The 19,030-nt window shown below is 43.5% G+C and overlaps 1 long non-coding RNA gene across 1 annotated transcript in view; it reads left to right on the top strand.

Moving 5' to 3' along the window:
* Window positions 1-19,030, top strand: part of LOC146854911 (uncharacterized) — a 189,642-nt gene that overhangs the window by 158,097 nt on the left and 12,515 nt on the right. The window lies entirely within an intron of this gene.

Below are 19,030 nucleotides of genomic sequence, written 5' to 3'. Positions count from 1 at the left end.
TTTCTCATTGCGAGTGGTCGCGTATGCTCGCGACTGCTCGCGATGAGAAACTACCAGTCCATGTTGAGAAAGCTGCCGCTCGAGTACAAATCTACTCGAGCGGCGGAAAACGACCACTTGCACTGTGCAAGATGCCGTTTGCAATGATTGCACAGTGCGGACAAGCATCCGGCACTGTGCAATCAGTGCGAACAGCATTTCCCTACTGCACTACGCAGTTTGCGTAGCTAAGCGTAGTGTGCATAGTGCGAAGTGCACTTCGCGTAGCTAACCATAGCGTTACTATGCAAACTACGCCCAGGGTTACCCTGCACCCCCTTGTCGAATACCTACTTAGGTGAAGGGGACAACATTTTTATTTTTTCCCCCATCTTGTTCTACACCCAGGGCGACCCAGTGTCACTTCCCTACGGGATCCCTCGAACAATTTCTCGGCCATCTCAACTGATTTGATAGCCCTCTTTCACCCCTCAGACCCGGTGGCAACGCCATTCTGGCAATTTTTATGTCTGCACCTTCAATATCCTCACGACATTCATTATCCTGATACGGTTGTACCAGGCTTGATTTTTTATCGTTTCCACAGTCTCTTGTAGAGTCCTTTTGTTGATCTTAATTTTTATCAATTCCTTCGAGTGACCCTCCACCTTTTGCAAAGTTCTTGTTACAATGTACCCCAGATGAGCTGTCCGAGAGGTCAAATCTTCCATATTCCCCTCCAGAGCACTATACTTCTCCCTGAATTTCAGATTGGTTGTCTCTGAGATTGTGAATCTAGTTTTTCACCCTTCAGCTATAACCCCTATTATCCTTTCTAGATGTTCACTCTTTTTTCCCCAAGGGACATTAGGTTCTAGATTGGGGGGATCCTGAATGATTAAAACAGCAGGCTCATCTACGACTTGAGGGTTAGCGTCCCCCTGCGCAAGCGGTGTATGATCTATAGGCGCTTTAGGGGCACTAGGGGCTCTACCACTACTACCCACTTGTGCATGTGCCACCAGCCAGACCTTCTCATTCCCATCTCTACTAGACCCACCGCCAACTAAGGGTTCCATGGGCCAAAGGTCTTCAAATCGATTTGATAGGAGAATACTATCCCCTCCTTCCATTGACTGCAAGCCTGCTATGCTGCCACACCCACGCATCTTCTAATCTCCCTGAAACTCAAAGTTAAGAGGATCAGTTTGTGGATCCTCTGGAGGAGGCTGCTATACTTCCAGCTGCTAGTGGTGATGGAGGAGCCTCTCCTCCATCTTCATCAAGTTGGATATACTCCTGACCCACCTAGGCCTAATGTATGTTTCTCCGTGTAATGCTTCCCTGCAAAGGCCTGGGATAGCTTCTTTAGTACCCTGAAAAATGTTCTTAACAATGGAGTTTCCATGCCCTGTCTAAAAGAGGGGGAGTGAGGGTTTTTCCTGTTGTTTTCCTGGGCCTGCTCTATAGAGGGGTCCCTACAATCTTTTGCCCTCCTTTCTTTATGATATTCTCCACCCTTTTGCTCCCTGTCAGGAGATATCCTTTTTACCCTTGTCCCTCAAATAGGATGCCGCTCTTCCACTAGCAACAAACTCAACGGATAACGCATTCCACAACTGCTAGGTGCTATCGATGCTTTTCTTTCCCCTGAGCTCTGGGGAGCCACCGATGCCTCGCTTAAACCGCCCATTTATCTCATCTTTCTAGGTATACCAGAAACAGCTGTAGCCAAAATAGCGACCACTGCAATATTCTTCCACCTTTCCTCAACCTCCAACATCCTTCCACACCTCATGAAGGCAGAGAAGTCATTGATGAGTATAAACCACCAGCGCTCCACCTCTTATTCCTGCTCAAGATTTGATTATGGTTCCAAGTGGTCTCCCTGTTCGTGTGTCTCCCACAGTTTAGGATCAGAAGCCTGCCTGCAGCGGTTTGTACTGGGAGACGCAACGCCTGAGGCCAACATCAACTTCTCCACCTCCCTCACTCCGGAAGGAAAGCCCCCACACCCCACTACGGGCCCGCAGGAAAATTGCAGCTTTTTGGGTCCAGGAATGGGCGGATCAGTTTACCTGACCACTGTGTTTGACTTGCTGTAACATCCTCTTGTGCTAGTGCAACTTTCCACTTTGGTAAACTGATCCATTATCTCTTGTATGCACTGAACAAACCACACTTAGAAAAGTCAGCTTTTTACCAGAAACAGCCTAAAACACAAAACAGTAATTTAAGACATGTTTAACTTGTCATGCTGATTAAGAAATTTGCACTTTATTGTGTTGTATTGGAAACCTAGAGTGTGCCCCTACTGTGCAAGCTGTCAACTACCCTTTATTCCTACGTCATGCTAATCTGTTCTCTTGTCATTGCTGCAGTAATCATGGATGCTGCAACACAAACACAGAGAGGCAAGTGTCAGCCTTCCTTGGGCCAAGAAAGCAAATGGACGATACTCAAGCAGCCAGCTTGGCAAGTAAGGGTGAGGATTACAGTTATGAATCCTCCGTCCCGGTGAGTGCTGCCGACAAACCTTCCATACTTTGAGTAAAGGACTTCTATAACTACAGTGCATCTGAAACCCCGGAAACCCAATCATCAAGGGCAGTGGTTCTTAACGTTATGATTTCTGTGCACCCCCACCTAATAATCGCTGGAATCTGAGGACCCCCACGGAATCCTTATTGAAATCCAGGGAACCCCGCTGAATCAACACTGGTAGCAGGGGATCACCAGCATAAGCAATTTTGATGATTTTCAAAATGTGACAGAAAAGTCTTTCCGTCACACCCTCCGTCCACCGGCCTAATTTAGAGCCGGCTGCGTTGCCATCTTTCTGTTGACTGAGCCCCTCTTGGCTTCGTTGACAGAAAATTTCTTCAACAACCCAAAGGATTAGGGGCCATCAGAGGACATGACACCATTCATCCTAAATGTATCGAGAGTTATAATGTCATTTTTTTTCTGTGGCGGTGAGGGACAAAAAAGAAATAGTGACTCCTACCCCGTGAGAGAAACCTTCCCAGGGTGTCCAGGTCATTAGAGTTTTTGTTTCTTAGAAACTATTTCCCATCTTGGGTGGTTGTTTCTATAAAACAAAGAAATGTAAAAGTTTGGTGAACATTTGTCACAACAGACGATAGCCATCCACAAAAGGTTTTGTACCTTGGAGAGAACCGCTCTCAGAGCAGTTTCTTTCAAGGTGCCGAGGAGTCCTCTGGGCTGCACTCTTTGCTAAATGTGTCTGACAGAGCACTGTGGGGATGCAATGTCCTCTGCTATTCCGATGGGCAGTCCTCTGTCCATCAAACTTAACTTCAGGCCCATTGTTTTAATACAGCAAGCTGAGAAGGTCAGCAGCTCTGAGAAGGGCCTCTCTTGAAGCTCTCACGTGCTTAGCTGAGTGAACAGGGATTATGTCCTGCTTGGTCACTGTCTGATGAGATCAACTCTCATGTAGCAACACTCAGGGTGCAACATTAGGATTCACACGCTCCAGTAACGTGTGGCACTAACCTTGACTTCCGAATACTTCTTCACATTGTATCCTACAAAATGAGCTTGTGGCTATAACGTGTGACACTTACCTTGACATTAGAATACTATTTGACAATGTATCTCACAAAGTAAGTTTGTTGCTGTCCCTGGACTCGTGAAGGACTGGGCTAAATAAAAAAAATTGTTATATTTTGTGTGTCTATTTCATGTTGCTTGAGTGACTGATGAATGCACATCGCCTGTGCAGAGCAATTTGCAAGCACTCACAGATATTTAATCCTGAAAAGATGAAATGTATACAACGTCAACTGATAATTAAAATGTATACTTGTCTGCTTCTATACACGTCTACATATGAAAAAAATATATATACACTGAAATCAGTCTGTTTCTCTGCCCACGTTAATTTTTGAAAACAGAAAAAGGAGAAATTAGGCCTTCCTTTTAGTGCCTCGCAATTAGGCCGAGGCAAAATTTAAATTACACTGGTGAAAGTAATGTCATTTTGGAAATTTCATTTTACACTCTCACTACTTTTGAGCTAGGTTTTTTTACAGCGCAATATGTACTTGTGTAAAAAAATTAACGAAAGGATGCGTTTCATGCTACAAAACAGCACAACATAATAGATACGCTTTTTGCATAATTACGCCTACTATGGCTTTATAATATCCCCAACGTTTTGCATAAATATGTGAAAGGAAATTTGGGTAATTGTGCACAAACCTGTTCTCAATGAAGTCAGTACCGACGGTTTTCAAGGCAAAAACTGTGCTTAGGGACAGCAAAGACGGTTTATAAAAGGATGCCCTTTCCTAGTGAAGGTGATACAGCGGCAGACATGCACATGCATGTGCTGGAATGCTAGGCTCAGATTTACAAACGCTTTGCTTCGAATTTGCAAACCCCAACTTGATGCAAAGTCTTCAGCTGGGGTTTACAATCCAAACCAAATAGCGATTTACGTTGGATGTAACCCAGAGTAACGCGACCTGCGCAATGCACTGTTTCGTGTTACTTTGCATCAAGTAGGGGTTCCATGGGGGGTGCATTGGTGTTCCCATGCAACCACCCATGGGTTTTCACTCAAAGTCGTATTTTAAAAAGAATTCTAGACAGGGAGTTGCACCAAAATCCTGCCACTCTTCAAGGCAGATGTAACAAGGAGAACTGTTATCATTTCTCCTCATTTTTCACACATTTGCACGAGTGCTGCATTGTACAGCAAACATAAAAAGTGGGAAATGCCTTAAAGCATAAGTTTGTACTATAGGAGAATCCTTCCTGCACAAATCCTATGATTCCCCAAAAGCAGAAACCCTTGCACTATGGCGCAAGGCTGTCTGGCTTGGCACATGACAGCCAGAAGGGCGCCAGCTCAGGGAGAGAGCACAACAGCGCCACATCTAAGTAGATACGGCGCTGTTCTGCTCACTCCCATTTATACAATGCAGCACAGCAATTTAGCTATTCTGTGTTGCGTGACTTCTATGTAAATCTGGAATTTATTACATTTTTTATTTTACAGAGTTTTATATAGTGAGAACTTGACTCGAATCGGGTATCAGAGCGCTTTACATAGCACCAGTTGCATTAAATGAGGACATAATTTTTTTTTTGTCATGCACGGGGAGATTAAGTGACTTGCCCAGAATCACAGGATGTTCAGCGTCATTGTCGAGAGAGACTCAAACCCAGTTCCCCAGATTCAAGGTCAACCACCCTAGCCGTCAGGTCAACTCCTCTCCCCAAGCAGCACTAGTAAGGGTACTGAATTATTGTACATGGCATTTATCATTTACATACCAGTAGCGGCTGGCAAGGAATGAAAGTGGAGAGGCAGAGGAGGCCATGCGGGGAGCATAACAAAATAAAAAACAAAATACTTACATACTTGCCGAGTCTGCAGCCGCGTCTGCACCGTCAATTCGTCCCTCGTCTCTCCGGAACTAGGAAGCTCCCAGGCTCCCTCCCCTGACCAATCACAACGCTGCAATGAAGCTCCTCTGAAGGGCCCCAAACCCTTCAGAGGGGCTTCATTTCGCCCAAGGACAATGCATAGCTCTGAGATATGAGAGATTCATGCCCCCCCCCCCCTTCACATTTGTGGGAGGCCCCGTCATTATACGTTACACCACTAAAGCATAGTGCAGTAAATAAGCATTAGAAGATGGTTTGCAACGTTGCTTGGAAAACTTTGTGAATGTTAGAAGGTATTTGCAGATGGCCCCAGTCTACAGAACCAGGAACTATTGGGGCCCAGCAACCATAATATTGATGATCCCTGAACTGTCCTCACTCTATGGTTGTTGAGACAGGAGGCACATTTTGCATCACTTGCCCCCATGAGCAGCGGCAGCCGGCACAGGTAAGTGTGGCGGGGCAGGGTGCGGCAGAGAGGGAAGCCAACAGAGGACGTAATAGGTATTATTTATTTATTTAATTATACCTATTCCGCCTCCCACCCCTGCCCCGCACCACAGCGTTTACCTGTGCCAGCCGCCGCTGCCATGAGTTGGTAACGTGAAAAATAGGTTTGTGTTAAGGACCTTTTTAGATCGAAGCCCGTCTGGTTGCGAAAATACATCTTGTGTGAACTCTGAAAGCTTACCTAGGAAAGCATTCCACTCATTACTCACCCTTGGTATTGTGGTTTGTAACTTACATTTTCTGGCTTTCTATTTGTTGACTTTATTTGTTTGAGGCTGTCCAGCATGTCTTGGGCTCTCCTGAGGAGCAAAGCTTGTTCACCATCGCTCCCTGTATTGTTCCACGAATCATAAACAGGCCTTTACATTTTGTTCTTATCTAGTCACATTTGCTGTGCATTCAAAGACAAAGGTCAAATGTCAGGCTCTGTCTGCTTTGGGAGCCTGGTGTTTACTTTTCTTTCTCTGACTTCAAAGTGAGAGGATTTACCATTAACTTTTAGCCACGATGGAGAACAACATGGCTAAAAAACATTGACAAAGCCATTCGCTCTCGCACGGGCGAGACCTATTGCCTTTGCCAATGCTTGTTGCACATGCTGTTTGGTAACTAGGTCTTTTTCACATCATCATTTAATGCATTTAAGGTAAAGTCGGATAATATCAAAAACAACAGTTTCCAGGTAACAGTAAGCAGGCACAAAATATATAATAACCTTACAATTAATCATTACATCCCAAATCTAAGAGGTGATGCAACTTGATGTGCGTCTCCAGAGACCTGGCAAAGCCAACCAGAATCTTTGCGCTTTGAAATTGGAGTGTCGAGCAAGAGCTGCTATGGGAAAGACTTCGATGGAATAGGCATGATGGAAAGAGGGGCGTATCACAATAAGTGAGCACTCCAGGTGCTAATTCAATACAAGGTATCTGCCACAGTTTTGAGCTGACTCTATCGTCAGTAGTTTAAGTGATGGAGCAGTGTTATTTTACCTTAGTGATCAGTGCTTGCATGTGACAGGCTCTTTAAAGATGTGCTGCTTTTGTTGGAAAGGTAGCAGTATTTGTTGACAGCTCTAAAGTAATCAATAGAACATGACACAATAACATACACAAAGCAAGACAGCACAATGCAAAAACTAACAAGGTACAACACACCCAAAAAATAAAACTACAACTCAACAGAACAGCTACAGTTGAATACAACACAGGGTCAGACTGGGACAGATAACAGCCCTGGGCACCAAAATAAAATTGGCTGTCATTAGTACATCAGATAGCTAAAATGTGGTGCACGTTTGCAAATAGGAGTGTTCTGAAGTTTTAAAGACTGTTGTATAGGTGTTTTGCAAGGTGTGCATGCATTTCTGCTTGCTACAAACAATGTTTGTGGTAATATCAGGGAATTTATTAGTAAAACTGGACCACCAGACTATGAAACAACCCCGCAAACGTCAAAAACAAGCATTTACAAGTTTTTAAGCTATTGGCATTGTAAATGGCAATGCCTTTTATAAAAAATTAAAAGGCATTGTCATTTACAATACCAAAAGCATTACCTATTGTATTGCAGAGCGTGGTGTCCATGAAGCAGGCCCGCGCTCATTATTAAAGTTAAAATAAAAAAGAAAGAGAGCGGTGTCCCTCAAGCGGGCGCCGCGCACATTACTAAAGTTTAAAAAAATAATGAAACAGAGCGCAGTTTCCCTGAAGTGGGCGCCGCGCTCAGTATGAAAGTTAAACAAAACAACAACAAAAACGAGCGCAGTGTCCCTAAAGCTGGCGCTGCGCTCAGTATTAAATTAAAAAAAAAAAATAAACAGAGTGCAGAGTTCCTGAAGTAGGCACTGCGCTCAACATCAAAGTTAAAAAAAAACACATTTAAACTGAGCACGGTGTCCCTGGAGCTGGAACCGCGCTCAATAATAAATTAAAAAATGAAATAAACAGAGTGTGGTGTCCATGCAGCGGGACACCGCGCTCAACATCAAAGTTTAAAGAAAAACATTTAAACTGAGGGCAGTGTCCCTAAAGTGGGCGCGAACTCAACATGCAAATGCAAAATCTCAACATGCAAATGCAAAAACAAAAAAAAAGCAGCCACCATTGTCCCCATCAGTGTCCTAAAACAAAATAGGGCTGACTCACTAGATAAAGCTGACTGTGTAACAAGATAAGTAAAAGGTCCAGTCGTTATGGTAATAAATGCAGACAAGGCGGTACCAATGCAGGACTAACAAGCCTATTTGCAAATCAGAAGCCACCATTTAAGAAGGACAATGACACAAAACCAATGACAAATGTGGGCAGAGAGTGGGCGGGACTGCTCGTGCATACCCTAATACAGCATGCCTCGCAGAGCGAACGGCACATTCGCACTGCAGCTAGGCTTGACCTAAAAACGGCTAAGACGCTAACATATCAGACCAGACCCTAGGGCACTACCTGATTGCCATATCGGCCAATCCTACCCTGATACAGCAACATCACATTGCTAAATAAAAACACAGTAGTTCATAAAAACGTAATGCATCACAACAAAATTACACACAACACCTATGCACAAGCAGTGTTGTCACGCACTTTTACCTTCAGAAACTTGCCTTCATTATACAGTGATAAAAGGACAATGTTTTCACGAAGTACTGCCTTAACTCACTATCAAGGATATGAAATAACACCAGTCAAAACTCTTTTGTGATTCAGCTCAAGGGATCTTAAGGTGAAGTATCTTGAGTTCTACAAACAGTGCTTCTGAAGCATGTAATTCGTCAGGAGGTTTAAAGTGTTCTGATATTATTTATGCACAACGGCAAGTAACAGCAGCAATATCAGTGAAATAATACCAACAGTTGTATCAAATAGCCGGTCACTAGCCTGTCTGCAATTAGTTGGCTGTTTAGCTTGACCTGACACTCAATACGGCTCTCTTTCAGGATTGTAAACTTCTGGAGCTGTACTCAGGATCTAAGAGTGGTAATTTTATTTACTTGAGTTTTATATAGCGCTGGCTAGACCCGGAGGTGTCAGAGCGCTTTACATAAGGACACAGCGAGTTACAAGTTACAAAAGTTTCACAGTAGTTACATAATGGATAAATAAACAATACAGGAGTAAATTAGCAAATCGAAATTCAGGATAGGAAAGACCAAGGACAGCAGGTAATCCACAGGAAGGAGGCAGCAGCGGGAAAGAAAACTAGACAAATGTCCGTGATCCGGCTGGGTAGGTGACGGCCATAGCGGTGTGCCAGGGCCAATCTCCCCTATAGCTGTCAGTGCAGCTCCACCAGGAAGCAGCCATGTATGCGTTTAGGGCTCCGCCAGAGAAGAGTGAGGATCAGGAGGGGATTAGAAGGCTAGAAACCAAGAACGGTGGTAGGCGCTGGCGAGGATGGCAAGGAAGGAGAAGCAGTGTGGTTTTGGCAACCATTTTTGTGTCAGGCACGTCGAGTCTATTAGTCTCCATGGTTCAGTGGCTAGTTCTAGTTGCCACCAGTTCTAAAGTTGGTTAAAAAGCACAGTGCCAAAAATCCTGGAAGAAACATCAGGACCCTGGTCTCAAAGAGACTGCTGGAGGGGAGCTAGTGTAGCATTCTCAGGCAGCAGTGATGATCTGGGATTACAAGACGCTTCTGTGAGGCGCTGGGTGTGTGCTGTTCTTTGTTCTGCCGGTGAGACCCAGCAGCTCTGGAAACCCAACTCTGAGTCACCTGGCCCCCCGCATCTGGGCCTGGGGGCACCTATGGTGCACCCTTGAAAATCCCTGCAACGTGTGGCAGGCACCATGGCACATGCCTGCTACACAGTGCAGGGAATTTCACAAACTTCCATAACTCAATGAGAGCTTGTGCTGTGGCCGGTTTCCTCTGGCTGCACAAGCTCCCATTGAGAAATTAGAATTTCTGACCGCTGTCAGACCGTAATTCGGTGTGCAGAACCGCCAACCTATGGTCCGGCGGTTCCTCCACTGAAACAGCCTCCGACCGACATTGTAATCAGGCCCTTAGTGTAGACCAACCCAAGATGGCATCAAAGGACTCAATGAAACTTAATGCTTACATTTCTTTGTGTGTCTGTGTTAGGGAAGCCCCGGAAGACGTCCACTTAGGTTCAGCACAGGTGGAACTGCAGCTGTATGCACTTGCGGTTCGGAGGTCAAGTGGCTGCGAAGGGTTAGGGGATATTTTACTTTATTTAATACCAGGAGGATCTGGTGTGTGAGACGTGAGCCTTATGGGAGGACGGAATCCAGGGATGAGGCAGTACTGAAGGACCACCAAGACCCGCAGTAGGAGACACATTTGTGCCATATTCAGAGAGAAGGAAAGGGGTGAGTGGAGGGGATATCTGACACAAACAGAAGCATAGAGCTGTAACGTTTTAAAAATGCTAAACCAACATTTCATTCTAAAAAGAAAAATCAAAGGCAAAGTCGGTCAAAGAGTAAGAAAATTAAAACAAGCAATTGAATAAGGCATCTTCTGCTAAAATCAAAATAAGCCTTGATTTGTCCTAATAATTTTTGGGATGTGTGTAAACGCAGTGGGAGTAAAAGTTATTGGGACAAAGACACCTAAATATAAAGATTCTGCGGCTTATCAAAGTTTCTTCAACTTGCTGGATTCACTGACATTTCATCACCAATCCATTCAAAAAGTGTTTAATTTTGGGGCTGGGCTTGATGACTTTTCATTTCGGTAGTTAACAGGGTCATGAAGTGAGTTTTCAATTATGTACGCTTCCTACGAGGAAACCTCCACTCTGACCATGGCAATACCGATTGCACTGGTACCCCAGGGTTCAACATAAAGTGGGCTGGTTGTAATCAGAGAAAACAGTAGGTACCCAGACAAAACTATCTACAAACTTTAAAGCACCCCAAAGCACGCTGCCTGCCTCTTCCATGAGATGCATCACTCAGTCCTGATACTAGCATAGACAGATCTACAGTGGCTACTAATAATAGAATCCCTCACTTCAAAATGCGATACGTAGTACTCAAGGTGCAACGAGTATGTGCAGTGCCCATCTCTCCAAATCGTTTGGAAATATCAACTGACCAGATGTCTAATGTTGACCTCCCTTACCTCTATGCCATCCATCTATGCATCTGCCCAAATACACTAGGCACATGGGAAGATCATATCATATGAAAGACTCAGTTTTTTCTCGAATCTCATTCCAGTCCACTTTAGTCTGCTACAGTAATTACTAAGTTTCCAGAGGGGTCTGTAAATCCATGTATTGCTAGTGACATACGGCCCTAGTGCTCCTTCAGGAATTCAGCCAAATCCATTGGTTCTGCTTGTTCTTGTCTGTGTCCTTTCTCTTTTTCACACCTCTTACCCATTCCTGATGTTCCTTGAAGGGATTACAAATGTTTGAAAAGACGCATGATCAATATTCAACTAACTCAAATAACCAAAGAAAAGGTGATGTGATAGGCGGTGGCCAAATTAGCCCAAAACATATCTCCAGATGCTTGTGTTCCTGTGAAGAACAAACAAGCGATACGGCCTAGCATTTGTGGCTTCAATTCATCATTGAGAGAGGTGTAGGACTGATTTGTAAAAGATTTGGTATGTTCTGCAATTTTACAGATAACTAAAAATTAAGTTATGGAATGGCATACAGATAAATTGACACTGCTGAGAATTGTTGACTCAACCATTTCCAATCACTTGTTTTTGCTGCAGTACTAAATGGCTAATGAGCACATTTGGTGGTATTTTTCTGCTCTCACAATATATGAATCCAAATAAAGAGGAAACACACACATCTGGACATTACCATTTCTTTTTTTATTTTTATATTTCTGTATGTTTGATGTTGCTATTACGGATGCACCTTGTAAAATGGCTCGAGAGATATGTATTGGTTGATTTACTATAGAACAGAAGCAGTAGTATCCCTTTCATTCTACCTACACTTCTACCCTCTTCATCTGCACCACAGGTTGCGTACCCACTAATGGAGGCTTTCCAGCTCAGGGCTGCTATAGAGGGTCTGCTGCTTACAGATTTTTACACTAGTTTGCCTTGTTTATTTATGCCACCTAACACCTCTAAAATCGCCAAATCGCACTATATAGTGGTCTTTCCCTGGATTCATTGTTTTGACTTACAAGCGGGCGCAACTAGACTCAGACTTCGGGGAGACTGTCTAGCAGTGGAGGCGGAGACACAATTTATAGCCATGTCCAAACTACCTGTGGGGGCACCCTTTGCTGCTGTGGGATAACGTATAACACAGGTCATTCCACTGCCCTACATGTGGCAAGTAAGCATTTTAAAGTACATATGGTGCTAAATATTACTTTCAGCATAACAAGGTTGAATACCAACTGTAGGGGTTTTAGGGTTGTCAATGAATTGTAGCTCAGTGAATGACACATGCTCAAATTTCTTACATACTTGTAAATTAGACATAGTATGATGTAGAATGTCAGGTTCTACTGTATACGTCAATCTATGACAAATTATTATTTCCAAACACCCTGAACCAGTTGCATTAACCTAATAAGAATTGAAACAAATATTTAACAAAATATTTGTGTATCCTTCCCCAAAGGAAGCTTTAGAAAAGTGATACAAAATAGTGCAGTTTAAGCATATTTGAATTGTGGTCCTGTCAATGCTGCATTCACCTGGACACAATACTTTTATGTTATTGGCAGAATAGGATGCAAGTGTAATAAACCCCTCTCTTGTTTAGTAGGGAATGCCTCATGCCCAAGCTCTGTAACATTGAATGTTTAAAATATATTCATTGGACTGATATGACTCCCATTAAATTTTCTTAGTTTGCAATGTTTAGTAGAAATATAGACTGAGATGCAACTGATGTTTGGAAGGATTGGCCATGCTGCCTCCACATCAGATTATACAATATATTATGTTTACCAGGTATAGCAATTGCTATCCTAGTTCACCAACCAGGGTAATACTCTTCCTACACATTGTCTCACAATTTATGACAACAGTGGCAGGATAACAAGTAGCTAGCACTCTAAAAGCCCTGTGTCTTTATGTTATTTAGTTTATATACTTTTCCCTTCACCTAGAAACTGGGCAGCAACTACCCAGATGTTGAAAAGCAATGTGTGTGTCAAATGGCTACCCTGCGCTGCCATTGGCGATGAAAGTGGTTGAAGTTACTTCAACTACTTCTGGCATTTTAGTGAATGAACACCCATTGAAGTATAGAACTGACTCTCAAACTTGGAACACACCATTTAGTAGGATCACATTGTTAATTAACAATAACTCTCATGAAAATATTAAGCACTAGTGCTTGCAAATCTAATCCCACCCTTATTATATTTTCAGAGGAATAGTAATGGCTTATCTGGGAAGGAAGCAATTACTCCAAGACAGAAAATACCTATACTTAGTCATCTCAATTTCAAGCATTTCCTCTCCTGCAAGCCCAGCCTTTTGCCCCCACCCTCTTAAAAAAATGGTTACATTTCTAACCCTATTAGCCTCTTTCCTCAAAGAAACCAGTCTCTCCCTCCTACGTATCCTCCTTATACCTCTTCAGCTAACCCTTACTATTATGAGGGGTCTGCCTTTAGATTCTACAGTGAGTTTGGGCTTCCCATTGGCTTTTTTTGGGGGGGCTGCTCGAGTATTACGGCCCTTATTTCTAAATCTCGCTCTCTCTGCAATCCCCAATTGTCTCACTGTTCTCCTTCATCTTGAAATCTACCTTTTTCTCTCTTCCAATCTGTCCTCCCCTCTTTATTTGTGATTTTTCCATTGCTCTCTACTTTTTGACAAGATGCCTATTGCCAGCTACATGTTGTGCCTAGGACAATAACAATGTCTTCAGAAGGGCGAAACCCGTCCTTGTTTGCTTGTTTTCCAGTTCAGTGAGGACCTGGCCTGGCAGTTCAGGCTGGACAGTTCCAATTGGAGCGGGGTCAAGGTTGATTTGCTTATGACTGGGTCTAAACTGAGGGGGGCAATGTGAGCAAAAAATGATGGATTGGGATGCGGCCATAGCAATTGCCAGTGGATAAAATTAATTCAAGCATTTCATCCACCACCTTGTTGCAATAGGACAATAACAATGCCTTGGGGAAGACTCACTCTATCTAGCAGGCTCCTTCCACCTTCCCTCAGCCCTCCTCAATGTGACCAACTTGCACAAGATCATCTGCAAGCTTAGAACCTTGAGTATCTGGTTTAACCAATAAAAACTGACACCAACATGACCCAAACTCTCAAACCGAAGATTCTCACCTTCGTCAAAATTGGCTCTTCAAAAACGCACTCTGCTGACCACACTTTGGATGTAATCATTTCCCAACCAAGACTCTACAAGGTGACTGGAAATTAAATCATCCGGTCATCCGAAGAGACAATGACTTCAGCTCTTTCAATGTCAAACTGCACATCAGTACCAGTTTCACAGTAGTAAAGATTAACTATACCCTCCGCAGACATTCGAACACATTCAGCTTCCTTACACTCAACTATCACCTCCCTGCTTCCTTGATATCTCCGTTGCATAAGAGAAGAGAAGGCTATCTGACTCCTCCAATGGTGAAGACATCAATGTAAGAAGTGAAATGACTGAAGTGACAAGCTCCTCTTCCAGATTTACACAAGGATCTACAAATTAGCCATGAAAATAGCAAAAGGGCCGGCCCTCCCATTGTCGCTCCAAAGCATAAGGCCCCTAGAAATACATTTTTAGGTGTCAGGAATGTGAAGCAGGGTCAGGTTAGCATTACGGGAAGGCATAAAAAAAATATAAGTGGAGAAAGCAGATGAAGCTGGTAAGAGATAAGTCAGACTTCAGTTCTGAGATGCACCCACAAGTGCCAGAATTAGAGCCTTTAAGGTAGGCTGGAAGTGGTGAAGGAAAGGGCGCTGGAAGTTGGGCATAAGACCTAGACCATAAACCCGATCACTTACTCACTTAAAGGTTTGGCCCACCGCTTCTGGGGCAGTCTGGGCAGCAGCAGTATTTAAGTTCAGGTTGCAGAAACTGCCTAGAAAATATTAATTTGGCTGTATGGCTTTCCAATCCAATCAGATCACCATTACTGTTTCCTTTACTTTTCTTGTTTTTTCCTATTTTAAGAGATTGGAGTATTAGTCGAGGGGGGTTACATGCTTATCACAAGTATTACTCACAATACTTGTCAGGGTGAAAAACTAAAGTTACTAAATAAACCAGAGCTGTTTAAGCCCCTGGTAGCTGTGGCACAGACCAGACAGGCTTAGCTTAAAGACAATATGAAAAGTATCTATGCAGTACCAAAACAGTAATTAAGTCAAAAGTAAGGACAAATCCCAATTGAACTTAAAAAAAATAGAGTACAGTTTAAGAAATATAATGACACCAAAAATGACAAAAATCCAATGAGATGAACAAGGGATATTCATTTTTAAAGTATTAAATAAAAATAGCGGCATAAAGTTCAAAGCGCAAACTTTTGGCAAATGGTCAGGGTGGGCGGGGACTTAGGTGCGATTTGAGGCCACCTGTGATTAGCGTGGATTGGCTTCAGAATCCAGGTATGACATGGTCAGTAGTTTCACCTTGGATTTCTGAAACAGAAGTACTATATCTTCAGCAGGTCAAGGCAGGAGGCTGTGGCCGAGGAGGGAGTCATGAGGTCGCCTAGTTGTTGGACAAGGTCCTGGTGAAGCTGTTGACTTTTTGTGGAGAAGCTCTGAGAGGGAGGAATTCGAATTTCATGCCCAAAGAAGGTTCTTCACCAGAAGGATAGTTTTGGCACCTTTTCCCAGTGTAGATTGCTATATTTACATTTCTTTTTTCTTAAGCTGGGACTCCTCCCGCGGGGCAGGGCCTTGTAGGCAAGTTAAAAATGCCAGATTTGAGTATGCCAATTTCATCATGCTTAAACAGGAAGCACAGGCACTTTACCACTGGTGAGAAGGAGTAAAGCGCACAAGAGTTCTACAGTCAGCAAAAACAGACTGGGTAAAAGTCTGGGGGTACACCACGTAAAAGATTGTAATTTCCTACAGGTCTTTTTTCAGTTACCTCATGTTAGAAGAGTTAGGCAGGGTCCTTGCTATTGCACTTTTTCGGTGTTTCTTACATTTAAAAACAGCCTTTGACACTCCTGGCGCCACGGGGTTCCAAGCCTGTATCATGGCCCGATTGGAGCAGACTGGATTTTGGTAAGAAAGATTCAATATTCAAAACCGTCCTAATTTGCAAAAGTTGGGCCACTTTTAGCTATCAGGTTTGCTGATGGGGACGACTTTTATTTTGGCACCAGAGCCTAGTTTTGTCCCAGTCCGACCCCGCCACCAGGACTTCAACTTTGAATTCCAACAAATATATCTGTGTTCAGCACACTCTTCAGGGTAGGGTGATACAGGAACAATTTTGCTAGGTCTTCGGTGCCAATGCAATTAAGGTCCCAACATGTCTTTAAATAGGGCAGGCCCAGACCCAGCAGTAATTATAAACTGACTTTGATGCAGGTCTCTACCGGGTCCTATATTTGGTATTTAACTTTGCAGCAAAAACTTAGATTGAATTCTAAGTCACTGTTGAAACCCATAAGGTAATCCATGTAAGTGATGCAGTCTTTTCTTTAGTTTTCATAATGTGAACTGAGTCACCTCTACGTGTCTTGGTGAGTTCAGGGTGTGGGTGCTCATAACGGGGCATGATTTAAAGTTCAGGAGGTGAGGCTGCAGGCAGGGTGAACTTCTCTCAGGGCCTATCAGCGGCTCATAAGTTGTCCAGACTCCATGTTCTTCCTATCCTTGATGCAGGGTGCACAGAGCAATTGTCACATATGTGTCAATTGTAAGTACATTTAACATAAAAAGTATGTGAAGGAGGTATACACACGTTGAAATATTGACAGCACCAAAGCAAGCGAACAGGCTGTGTTTAGGTGGAGATGGTGTGCACAATCATGCGGGTGGTGAGAAAGAAAAGGGAGGACAGGGTAACTGGGAAAGGATGCACATGCACAGGTACAGAGAGAAAAGAGTGATGAAGATGGAGGCGATGACGTGAGATATGAAGATGGAGGATTTCAGAAAGATAGGGGAGAACAAGTGTTAAGAGAGAGAAGCTGAAGAGGAAAGTGGTATGAGGAAAAGAAAGGAGTGAATGAGAAACTCCGAGGACAACTCCCCCCCCCCCCCCCACAGAACTTAGTAATGATTAATAAGCAGTCTCAAACTTTCAGAACTGAACATTTTCAATTCTAATGATTCCCGACAAAATTATTGAGGTTACTCATGTAAAGTGCTAATGCTAACTAGGATTGGCTAAGCCAATAGGTCTGGCTTGATTTATTCATTTTTTATAGGCCTGGGTGCAATAACTGAAAGCTCAGAGAAAGGCATCCAAATATTGGTCAGGAGGCACCTGTGTGAAACACAGGGTTTTAGCGTACATGTTTTAAACGAACCCCTTAAGTACAGAGGGCTCTCCTCAGGGAAAATAATTCCTAGGTTAATGTCAATGGCAATGCTCCCTTTTAGAAACCCCCACTTTTTTCATCCCACTATTTTCCAATTAAGTGTTTTTTTGCTATCAGAGGAGGTTTAATTCACCTGTACTGGTCCGTTGTCTCGTATAGCACCAATTACCTGCCACGGGGCATAATACATCGTGATCGTAGTATATCAAACAATGTAAATAGAATATATGTAAACAATAGGGACCCCTTCGTCTAAGTTTCCAGCTAATATTATACTTGGGAATAGGTTTAAAAACATAAGTTAGGGAATAGAAATGCGTAGAAACACAGAGGAGCAGTCCAGAGGTGTGTACACAAGCTTTTTACGTTTCGCTCCAGTACCGAACGACTTCCGCAGAGCAGGGCATATTTATTTAAAGCCCCAGCATATGCCACAAGTTACTCGAACCCAAGGGTCCTGGCAGCTGAGCTCAGGCATTAGTGATCTCTGGTAGAATCTGAAAAAACACATCGACTACAGAAGAGCAAGTTCTTTGACTCCGTGCGTGCACCTGGTGGGGGTATCGCTAGAAATATCTTTTGCGGTGCTACATGGCTGGCAGCAGCTGTCGAGAATTTTGTCAGAAAACAATGCGCGCCTTTGATAGCTCCCAGGGAGCACTTGCGAAGTGGTTGCCTGCGGCGCTCGAGCGGCGCAGGTCACAGCATGTGCGCCCAGGTTGGTTGCTCGGTACCAGGCGGACGGGACTTTACGTGTGACGTCAGCTGTGGCTAGCCAAGGAAACAAAAGAGGAACTTGAGGTTTCTATGAATACAGCGGTGGAGATGGCCTTACGAGAACCTCGGGTGCATCATGCAACGCGGTAGAGCAGTTCCCGGGAACAAAAAAAACGTAGCCTGGTATGAGCGGGCCCGGTCACCGGATAACCCAATGAGGAAATCTTTTGTTTTCCAAGAAATGTCAGTCGACACTTTCAAGAAGGAGCGTTTTGTTAGACAATCGCTCGCGTGTTGTGGCATTGATATCTCAGTGCGTGTTGTCTCTTAGCGACTTCGTAGAAATGACTCAAAGTCCGCAGGAGTTCACTGGATACATGACGAAGCACGGGAAATGCTTAATTTCTCTCCACCAGCAAATCATATATGTGCCGATAAGAATGTTCTCTTTTGCATAGTGCTTAATTTGTCACAAAAAAATATATATATATACACTTTTCAAGGCACTCGTCAGGAGGCCAATGCAGTTTGCACCACCCAACTTCCCCTGCCAGTGCTGCCAGTAACAGTACTAACAGAACTACTACCAAGGCCCGAGTTTGACAATTCAGACTATTCCAGGCCCCCAAAGGTATAAGAATGGCTTGAGAGGCAGGTATTAGTCATTTTAGTGTATGTTTAATTAATAAACAACAGTTGTTGTACTTATCCTCTAATTAGCTTAACAGTGCCACAATGTGAAAGACTGTAATGAGCGTCAGTGGTGACAATTAAGTGCTGGTGCTGAGCAATGGAAACCGCCGGCTCAAATTCTATGTCAGGACCGGAGGCTCCGATTATGCTTCTCATTTCTTTACTAGAAATTTGCTCAGCAGCCAATCATGTTACAATAAACTAAAAAACCACAATACCCATGAACCCACTGGGCATCACGTAACAACCATAGAGAATGCATGTATAAATAGTCAGCA

The sequence above is a fragment of the Triturus cristatus genome, chromosome 4_1 (assembly GCF_964204655.1).
Source record: "Triturus cristatus chromosome 4_1, aTriCri1.1, whole genome shotgun sequence".
NCBI lineage: Eukaryota > Metazoa > Chordata > Amphibia > Caudata > Salamandridae > Triturus > Triturus cristatus.
Note: the sequence above shows the minus strand (reverse complement) of the source record. Positions and strands in the feature narration are given on the sequence as shown.